The sequence below is a fragment of the Stegodyphus dumicola genome, chromosome 4 (genome assembly GCF_044657685.1).
Source record: "Stegodyphus dumicola isolate Sdum_Otavi_A_Nest chromosome 4, ASM4465768v1".
NCBI lineage: Eukaryota > Metazoa > Arthropoda > Arachnida > Araneae > Eresidae > Stegodyphus > Stegodyphus dumicola.
The window spans coordinates 237,066,143-237,077,689 of NC_140771.1; positions in this window are offsets into that span (position 1 = coordinate 237,066,143).

The window sequence follows — 11,547 nt, forward strand, 5'->3', positions numbered from 1 at the left end:
TACATAGAATCGGTGAAAGCTTGATAAAATTTACTTTCCAAAAACACTGAACATTTCTGAACTTTCCACACAAAAGTGCTCGCACAGGTCTTTGCAGTATAACAGAGTGCAATAAGTAGTTACTACTTCAAACTACTTAAGAACTTTGAACACAAGGCAATGCAAAGAACGTCAAAAGCGAGAGCTCGCACGGTGATGTCTTAATACTCTGAACTTCTGAGTTAAAATTAAAAACCGTCCACCAATGAAATTTCCAGCAGTTTCGACTTCTCGAAATTGTAGAAAGTATAAGCTGTTAACAGTTACATAAGGACGGATACCGTTACATTACATTTAGAGATCGAACCAATTCCAGTTGTATAATGAATTGAAAGATCGGAGCAAACCTTCGCCAAATAGTCATAACGTTTGGTGAGTTTTGGGGATTTCTCGTTGCATTTGGCGTCAAAAATAATCTTCCAAACCACTGCCAGCTTTGATCTGACCTTTTAGAAACATTATACTGTATAATGGCGTCAAAAGTTAAGGTTAGTATTTTGTTTTTGCTGGTATAAATACAACCTTTTAAAAGTGTCTCGCAGCCCAGACGGTATAGTGGTTAGACGAGCTTGAGTGCGATACCAAAGGGCTCGAGTTCGAATCACGGAAAAGGCATGGATGTAAAATTGTCTGTTCCCTCTCAGGAGGTAACGGTGACTGCCTATTAGGTGCCTTCACAATAAAATGGTCACCACATGTGGCCCGCCATTGAGGGAAAAATATCTCGAAAACACAAGTGCGGTATTATTCAGCAGAGCGTAAAATACTTAATTTTTCAAGCAATAATACTCATGCATCGTCAACATACGTGTTATTGCATCACAAAACAGTCCACATATTTTTGCCACGTTTAGTTTTTAAAGACCCTCATTTTTCACAAAAATCTTCTAGATTATTTTAGGATATAAAAGGAATTGTTTGAAAAGAAAGTTCGAAGTTATTTTCTTGCCTGTATGCTAATCTTCTTATTCTATATTAGTTTTAAAATTTTACCTTGAAATCATGCCTAAAATTGAACGGCGAACGTTAGGTGTGCCCAGAGTGGGCTCACTGAGAGACTAGGACAATACCAACAACTGAATCTTTGTTTATCTGCAGCTCATAGGTCAGATCATTCACGCTAGAAAGGTGAGTCCACATCTGTGTTTCATTTCTGTTTTTCTCTTTCTTCTTAACTCTCTCTCTCTCTCTTTTTAGGAGGAAGGCCCTGATTATCAACAAAGAAATTGTCGGGGGGATTATATGAAGATCAGGGGTAATTTTATCAGTTAGCTGTTTGGTTTTTCACTAGAGCAGCTCTCTTTTTCTCTTACGCTTTCGTTCAGAGAAGTATTGTTAGCGCTACGTTTAATAGTTTTGAGTTGAAGGCGTTTATTTAATTTAATTTTATAGTTTATAATTTCAAATTGTAGATATAATATTAGTTTATTTTTTTCGGATTTTTAATTATCTTCCAAATGGATAGGAGAGGGTTGACCATTTCGGAAACACTGAAAATGCTACACGATTGCTTTCAGATAGTGAATCTGATACGGATCCCGGTAGCATATTTCACAAGTGCACATCTGTGTATTTACCGAGGGAGTGGCTTCTAGGATGGACCAATGAGCATCCAGTAATATTTCTGTCATGTCACATGACCTTTCGCGCGCTTTAGGATGGCTGAAAATATATTTTGCCACGCAGTTCAAAGTAATTAAAGCATCGTCTATTTCTTCTGAAAATTTTCATTGCGAAGTTAAATCAAATATAAGCAATTGTAAAGATTTTACTACCTGGTTAAAAGAATTTGAAATAAATACAAACAAATGTTAGATACTCCGTAAAAATATCCATGTGAAATATTACGTAATAAGTGGTAAGTAAAATGAAGAAAGAAATATGTGATGAACATTATGAGCCCAAATGCTATCTTTACATAAAACTATGCATATCATAAAAATATTTACACTAATTATACACTGGTGTGCAAAAATTAAAGACGAAGTCGAAAAATTAGCATATCAGCTGAACGAAGAGGCAGAGCGGACTGAAAGACCAATCAGGAGATTAAGTAAGGTGATGTACGGTAGCACATACGCAGATATGCAGGTATACGTAATGGGGGGAGTGTCTGAGTAGTATAAAGCATGTTGTCGGTATTTCTGGCAAAGAGATTGCACGCCGTATAGCAGTTAAAATCACACCGAGTTGCTGCCTCAGCGAGAAATGGCGAATAATCAATCTGTTAGATTAGTTAGAATCTGTTAGTATTTCTGGCAAAGAGATTGCACGCCGTATAGCAGTTAAAATCACACCGAGTTGCTGCCTCAGCGAGAAATGGCGAATAATCAATCTGTTAGACGACATCTGGATGCTTTTACCCGAGGTCGAATCATTGGGAAGTTGGAGGAAGGTCGCAGTGTGACAAGTGTGGCTGCAGAGTTCGGAATTGCTCACAGCATCGTTTCACGACTTTGGAGACAATTTCAAACTACAGGAACAGCTATTCGGGGGTTTAGTAGTGGTCGTCCACGAGGAACCACACCCGCAGATGACCGGTATATTGCCTTACAGGCCAGAAGAAACAAGCGGCAGACAGCGGGAGAAATCGCTAGACGCACGACACAGGCGACTGGACGACCGATATCGCGTTTTTCCGTGGCCAGAAGACTCCACAGTGGTGGTCTGTTTGCACGACGCCCTGTACGGTGTGTACCTCTAACGCCTGCCCATCGGAGAAGGCGTTCTCTGTGGTGCCGGGAACACCGGGATTGGAGAGACAATGAATAGGGACGAGTACCCTTTACAGATGAGAGCAGATTCAGTCTGAGTAGCGATTCTCATCACATACTCATCTGGAGAGAGCGGGGAAGCCACAATCATCCCTCGAACATCATTGAAAGGGACAGGTATGGAGGTGGCGGTGTTCTCGTTTGGGGAGGCATCATACTTGGTAGTCGTACAGACCTTCACATCTTCGACGCAGGTTCAGTCAACGGGACCCGTTATTGTAACGAGATTCTTCTTCGATATATGCGTCTTTTTAGAGGCGCTATGGGTCCGCAGTTCCTTTTAATGGACGACAATGCACCATGTCATCGCACAGTAGCTGCCGAACAGCTCTTAGAGAGTGAGGATATTAAACGTATGGATTGGCCGGCACGATCTCCGGATCTCAATCCCATCGAGCATGTATGGGATTATCTAGGCAGACGCTTGGCAGCTCGTACCTTACAACCAGTAACGATTCCAGAGCTTCGATTGGCGCTGCAAGACGAATGGGCAGCAATGCCTCAACAACTCATTGACACCCCCATTCTCAGCATGGGCAGACGCTGTGAAACCTGCTTAGCAGTCAGGGGAGATCATATCCCCTATTAAAGACCGGATGTTTCTTGCTGGACACCCATCACAGGGATGTTTCGGCCTTCAGTCTCATTGCGCTCCATGCTACCTTTTCAATAAAGCTTCTTTCTATCCCTCTGATTTCTCTTTTAGTAAGTGTTGCTTACATTACTCATGTCCTTACGTATTGGGGATCTTACGGTATTAAATGTGTTGATTTGGAAAGCTTTTGTACAAAGTTATATTGAAAAAAACCGTCTCGTCCTTAATTTTTGCACACCAGTGTATATATAAATAGAACTCAGTACTTATTATTGCAGTCTATATGAAAAAATGTTCTATAATAAGAGCCAATGCAGAATTTTATTCAAAGTGAACTTAACTAATTTGCATTCGTATACATTTAGTGTATTAAATTTCACATTTAATAACTGCTTACTCTTAAATGTACTGTTTACACAAGAAATACTCATCAGACAGAATGAATTTATGTTATTCACAACGAATATATTCATTCGATTCACATATAGCTTTTAACAATGGATATGATCAGACCATGTACAATATAAATTCTGAATCTTACTGTTTCCGAATCAAAAGAATGCAAGCACTGAAATAAGAAAACATTAGATTCATTGTAACACTTCCAGTCCTTCTCAACTCAATTAAAAAGAAAGAAAACTATACACTTGAATTCTCTTAATCCGCAGATGTTAGTACATGTATAGCATTCGAGGCTAAATGTAGCTTGAGTCATTTTCAGTGAACATCAATCCAAATATCAATGCGTGATAAAAATCGCGAAAGAGAAATGTCAGCGATTAATTAAACTCATAAAGCGAAAGCATTACGAGATTTCCTACTATTTCACCATACATTTATAACAGCGAAACAAATGCAAATTAAAACGTAAACAACATACGCTCACATGCACGAAGATTCAGCGTCACAAGAGCAACAGAAGCTCATTGGTGCATTTTCGAAACCCATCCCTCAGTGACTACACTGATGTGCACTTGTGAAATATGCATCCTGGCACATGTGCAAAACATGCAATATTGGGTTGTGATTTTTCAAAGGTAGTGTCACTCTCTTCGAAAACTACCACCATGAAAAAATAGACGAAAGTGTAAATATAAAATATAAATAATGTAAATTTCCCATACCCAAGTTGCGTTTTTTCCATTCATACACACGTAATCATTATATAACCAAGAAAAGCGTTTTTAGGGGGCTATAGAGTAGCAGGCCTCCCCGTGGCACACCCTGGGTAATGCTAAATCTGCTACGGTATTCAGAATCTAATATGTTAAAATTGTAGGCAAAATATTTATTCTTTTACGCGCTTCCCAGCAATGCTCGTTTCAGCTCTCTTTTAGAAGCTCTGTTCATTCATTGTGCCCACTTCGGGCATTCCCACAGAATTAAAACAATAAGTGCTATAATTAAGACACAATAACACGCCGTATAAATACTAATTGAGAAGTCAAACAACAAAAATCAGCGTTATATTTACAAAATTTTCACAGGACTAGTTTCGATGGTTTTACCGAACCACCATCTTCAGCTGCAAAACCGCAAATGAGCAAAATTGTTTGAAACTTTAAACTTCCCGGCATGGTTCCGCTACGTAGACGATACTTTTACTCTGTTTGAAGGTAATAAAGATGATTTAAATAAAGTTCTTTCAACAATGAATTCTATTGATCCTGCTATTCAGTTCACTTTTGAACTTGAGACTTGCAATTCTCTTCCGTTTCTCGACATTCTGGTCACACGTAACACATCCAACTTCAGTACTACGGTTTACCGTAAACCTTCATCGGTTTGCCTTAAACCACACTTAAAATCATGTCATCCGACTAAACAAAAGTTAGCTTCATTTTATTCCTATGTTTTCCGTGCTCTTCAAGTTTGCTCCTCCCAACTAGCCCTTGATGAAGAACTAAATTATTTAAAAGCAATAGCTATTGACAGGGGCTTTCCATCCAACATTATTAATCAAGCAGTTAAAAAATTCTCATCTCAACACACTAAAAGGCACACTCTTGTTTTAGGAGATTATAAAAATTCTGTTGTCATTCCCTTCTTTCCATCAATTAGCTATAAAGTTGCACATATTTTGCAGAAATTTAACTTTCGGGTTGTTTATTCTCCCATCAATAAAATTCCGAGTAGCTTGAGTCAAGGACCCCAATCCGGATATGAATTCCTGGGGTATTTATAAGATTCCTTGCCAGTGTGGTTTGGCCAAACTAAGAGAGCCTTAAAATTTCGCGTCAAGGAACATGAGGCATATGTTAGAAAAAAGGAAGCACAGAAGTCTTCTGTTGCTCAACATTGTTGGTCCGAAAACCACACTTTCAGTTTTTCTGCTGCCAAAATTATTCAAAAAACATCTTCCATTGGAGAACTGGATTTTCTAGAGGCATTTCACATTCATAAAAATCTTTCTGTTCTAGTTAACGATCCTAATTCCAATCCAAATTTGCCTTCGGCCTTTAAAGAAATTATGTTTTAGTTCTGGTTTCACCAACAGATGGCACCACTTGCTTATTCTTGTCCAGGCTTTCTTATCTTATCTAATCATTATTTCCTATCTTGTTCATTTGCGGTTTTGCAGCTGAGGATGGTGGTTCGGTAAAACCATCGAAACTAGTCCTGTGAAAATTTTGTAAATATAACGCTGATTTTTGTTGTTTGACTTCTGAATTAATAAGTGCTATCTTCACAAAATTTTACCTGTGTACTCTTCGAGACCTGATTAGACTGCCTAACTTTTTTTTTGTCGAAATTCCAACTTTAGAAGGTAGCGTGCCCGAAAGGTTTAAATTTGTAATAGTCGTCCCAAACAGTTAAGTTTACTGTGAAATCAATTATCCCACTAGAGCAAAAATCGGTTGTTCGATTTGCACGATTAAACAAAAGGTCTTCACGAGCTTCAGAAACAAACTGGCAATGGGAAACAAGTCTGGAAAACGTTTGAGTACATACCGCTCAAGCCCGTTCGTATGAAACAAACGAGCAATGGGAAACAAGAACACATGGAATATTGGAAAATATTCGAGTACGCGCTGCTCGATGTAGATGAACACTGCATGCTGATTTAAACGATGGTAATTCTACGATGGTAATTATGATTACACTCTTCATCCAAGTGTGGTCGTTGGAAAGATGGATAAATTATAATGCCCTCAAATTTAAGAATGAAGCACCAGAAATGTTGCTATGTGGTTAGAAAAGTGAAATTGCCCGCAACAGACGGTAAAACAAATATTGTGCATCCAAAAGCCTTCCAATAAAGAGAATTAAAGCAAAAAGACTTTCTTTCCTATAAGTAGAACTACAACGCATGCTGGGTAACAGCTAGATGGGCTTTACAATAAAAATGCATTTAAGTGAATTGTCTTCTTTTAATAAAAACAACTCATAACAGAAGGAAACACCCTCACCTTGTTTCATCACGATCAATAATTAGACAAGGATTATAGCGGTATCGTTCTCCATGTTGTTAGATATATTATTCGCAATCTAACTCAACTGGCATCGGGTACTTCCTCTACAGCAATATAAAGAGATGTTCAGCCACCTAACTGGTATAGTGGTTACCGCTGTTGACTGGCGTACCGAAGGGCCCGGGTTCGGAGAAGGCAAGGATGTTTGTAAATGTGCAGTGCCGGTGCGGCATTCTAAATAGCCGAAAGTCCTTACGCGTTTTTTGGTGGAAGGGGAGAGGGGTGGGATACCCTCGGACTCTCCCCTCGGGGTGCTGTCCATCAAACTTCGCAGTGGCTAATCGCACCGACGGTGCGAATCGCGCATGCGCACAATCAGCCCAGGTACCAGCATTTTACGCCGATTTCCGTCAGGCAGGCGGTAGTGAGGGCGAAGTTTATTAACCCTAAATCAGCAATAGAAAGGGTTGTTAATAGTTCACCAGCAAGAGAATAATTTGCAAGTAATAATATCAGTTACAAAGATGAGGTCAGTCTATATACATGATAATGTTCAGGAAATGATTAGTTAAAATAGGGATTTAATGATGGTTCTAATTGCAAGCGAGGACGAGTAATTAGTTAAAATATCTTTACTGTATTGACAAAAAGGCTACAGAAATTACTTAAATTCTTTTATTTAACAGAGGAATTTTTATGCAAACTTAGACCCTATTCTTATAGCATAGGACTATCAGAATTTATTATTCAATAAGAAAACTTACTGAAAATGATAATATTTTTATATATTCATCACCTTTTCAGTATCCACACAGGTTTATAGGTTCAAATGCCATATTTCGAAATCAAAGTTATTTATGAAATAAATCCATACAAAATATGATAAATCATTTGTGTGTGCAAATTTTTAAATCAAAATCTCTTACATTAAATTATTTCTGTCTCTTAAATTACATCCCATTATTTATTTCAATTTAATTGATTAATGTGTTTGTACTAATATTTCAAAGTTCTTTGAAGCACTTTTGTGTTCTGAAAATGCCAAGTATTTCCATAAAAAAATAAGCAGGCATACAGAATAATTAATTTAATAGTTGATATAATCGCTTTTAACAAAGACTTATGTGAACGTTAATTCATGTCTAAATTTTCTACCCAGAAATCCCTCTGTCTGTGTGTTGTTTAGAATCTTTTATCGGACGAAATTTTTCAAAGAGGAATGAATTAAAGTCTTGAACTCATCTTTAAAGCTAAATGTATTCTAAGAAGTACAAAAAATGTAAACAAGATTTTGTCCCCCCCCCCAAATCAGTCATTTAAACTATTCAAACTGTTCAGGAAAAGGAAAAACATTGCGAACATAAAAATCTGCCCCTTTTTATATATACTTTAATAAAAGGAAATGTGTTCCTTCTTTGTATAAGAAAAGGAACCCCTTTTCCTTTGTAAAATTTTGAAAGTCGCCAACGTTTAAAAAATGATAAACTACGCCAAGGTAGAAACCCGCCTTTTTTTTAAAAAAAAAGGGTTCACTAGAACTAGTTCGCGTGCGTAGAATCCGTTTCTTTCGATTGGGTTCTATTGAAGGATCTGACAACATAATGCGCATGCGTGGTTAATGTTGATGCGAATAGCATCGGCCATCACACTTTTGGGCGGAATTGAGCCAAATCGCATGGTCACTTGTTAATCGCACTCTGACCTGCACTCAAGTTATAAAAACTTTCATACAGCCAATCTATCTGCCCCGGTCTGAACCGGTGTGCGCCGATAACATCGCGGACGAAAACGTCGAGATGGAAACAACGCAAGGCAAAAACGTCGTGCTACAAAACATCGTGGGAGAAAACATCGCAGTTCTAAAAATCGCGGTATAAAGTATCGTCGCCGAAAATAAAGCGGTTCAAAAACTTCGCAGTTTAAAAACATCGTCGTCGTAAATATCGTGGTAAAAAATAAGTATCTGCAAATCATCGCATGACGATAACATCGCAGACATGCTTTTTTCAGGTTTTAATAATTATAAATGGATATTCCCATAATTATTTGTGAGCGCAAGATGTAAAGAAGGATAATTTTTACTTTCACATTTTTTTATTAACTAATAAATTTTTGCTGAAAAAGTAAGAAGTAAACTTAAGCATAGAAAATTAAATGCAACTTATAGATTATACTTTTCATGAAAAATTACCAGTAAAAACTTTACAAAAATGATTTATTAATGGCCTTTGTTAGTTAACTATGTCGGTTTAAAATTCTATTAAGTGCTATAAGTTGCATTAATTTTCTATGCTTAGGTTTCTTTTTTATTTTCTCAGCAAAAATTTATTGATTAATAAAAAATATGAAAGCAAAAATTATCCTTCTTTCCATCTTGGGCACATAAATCATTACGGGAATATCCATTTACATTTATCAAAGCCTGAAAAAAGCGTGTCTACGATGTTATCGTCATGCGATGATTTGTAGATACTTTATTTTTTACCGCGATATTTTCGACGACGATGTTTTTAAACTGTGAAGTTTTTGAACCGCTTTATTTTCGACGACGATGTTTTGTACCACGGTGTTTCAGAACTGCGATGTTTTCTCTTTGCGATGTTTTCTCCCACAATGTTTTGTAGCACGACGTTTTCGCCTTGCGTTGTTTTCTCCGCGACATTTTCGTCTGCGATGTTTTTGCCGCGATGTTTTCGACTGTAACCGTCTGAACCTGGGATCGATTGGTAAATCTGTCTCCCTCATTCACTCGCCCACACACTCACTCACTCACTCAGTCTGCTGTTACAGTTGCTAAATACGCCTAGATTGCATTTCCCAGTTACTCCACGGGACAGGTTTTAATATGTAACGAATATTATAGACCAGTTTAGATTTCAATGCCTTGACGATGGTATCCTTCCAATGAAGCAAGTAAACTTTGCGTGCTTTGTCCTAGTTAAATTATACATCTTTTGAAAAATATTAGCATTAACATAGCACTGCTATAAAAGAAGTAACATATTAGCAGTGTCTGAAACACGATGAATAGTTTCAACCAAAAGTATACAGGGGTTGGCCAAAAATATGGAAACACCTTTAAAAAAACATGTTTCTTTGCTTAATATGGTGTAGGAAACCCGTTGGCATCCAAAACAGCTTGCAGTCTTCTCGGAATGGATAAATACAGTTCCTGTATGTTTCCCAATAGAATATTATACCATTCTTCCTGAAAAACGGTGGAAAGTTCAGATAACGATGTTGGCGGTGGATAACGAGAACGCACTTTCCGTTCCAATGTAGACCACAAAGGTTCGATAATATTCAGGTCTGGTGACTGTGGTGGCCAGGGGAGATGGAACAACTCATCCTCGTGCTCAGAAAACCAGTCCTGGACAATGTGAGCTGTGTGAACAGGGGCTTTGTCGTCTTGAAAGACACCATCACCATCGGGGAACAAAGTTTGTACCATGGGATGAACTTGATCGGCCAAAATGTTCACATAAGTCTTGGCAGTCATGTGCCCTGACACAGTTATCATGGGGCTAGCAGAGAACCACGATATGGCTGCGCAAACCATAACTGTAGCCATGTTTCACTCTTGGCAACAAGCAGTCTGTGTTGTAGGCTTGAGATGGCGTTCTCCAGACGTAAACTAGGCCAGAAGTGGGAAACAATGTGAAAGAAGACTCGTCAGACCATATTACTCGCTTCCACTGCTCTATAGTCCAGGCTCTATGACTTAAACACCACCTTTTCCTCTTACGGGCGTTAGCATCACTGATGAGTGGCTTCTCCATTGCAGCACGGCCAGCAATTCCCTGTTTATGAAGCTCCCTTCTAATTGTTTTGGTACTCACAGGGTTCGGTAACACAACATTCATTTCAGCAGTAACTTTTGCAACTGTGGTCTTCTTATTTTTCGTCGCAATTGCCCTTAATGATCGTCTGTCACGATCACTCAGGACACACTTTCGTCCTCGCTGTGATTTAGCAGATGATGTTTTTCCGCTTTTCAAATATGTAGAATAAATCTTCGATACAGTACCTCTTGAAACACTAAATATCTCGGCTACCTTGCTTACGGAAGCACCTACCATACGTGCTCCAACAATTTGCCCACGTTCGAAGTCTGTTAACTCTGACATAATGCAATGACAACCTCACATAACAGTACTCCGACAACAACTGAACTGTTTAGCACATTTACGAAGTTGTATAGGTGGCGTCAGTAGTCAAAAACGCCAGCGCCACCTACATATTTCATTAAAATCAATTTTTCTTTTCAAACATGCATTTCACAAGGTGTTTCCATATTTTTGTCCATCCACTGTATGTGCAAATATAAAGTTTAACTGTCAAAAATTTAATTTCAACTCGTGCTACTTGATGCTGAAAAGCTTTACTTGATTTTTTTTAAAGGAAAAATATGTTGCGGTGTAAAACTGAGTTTCATTTTCACCGAGTAAGTTAACTCTGTTAAATCTTCATTTAAACATATGACAATTAAACATTTTTAAAAACAGCGATATTAAGTTTCCCTTGATTTGTTTAAATGAATATTTATGAGCAAAAGCTTAAAACGCATTCCATAGCTGAAACAAAGGTTGCCTTAGCGATCAAACTAAATGCAGAATTATTGGGAAAAGAATAAAGAAAACTTATTAATATCGTCTCTTACCGCATCAATTGAAGAAAATATTCACAGATATGATGTTTGCCCTTAAAGCACAAATTGAAAATAAAT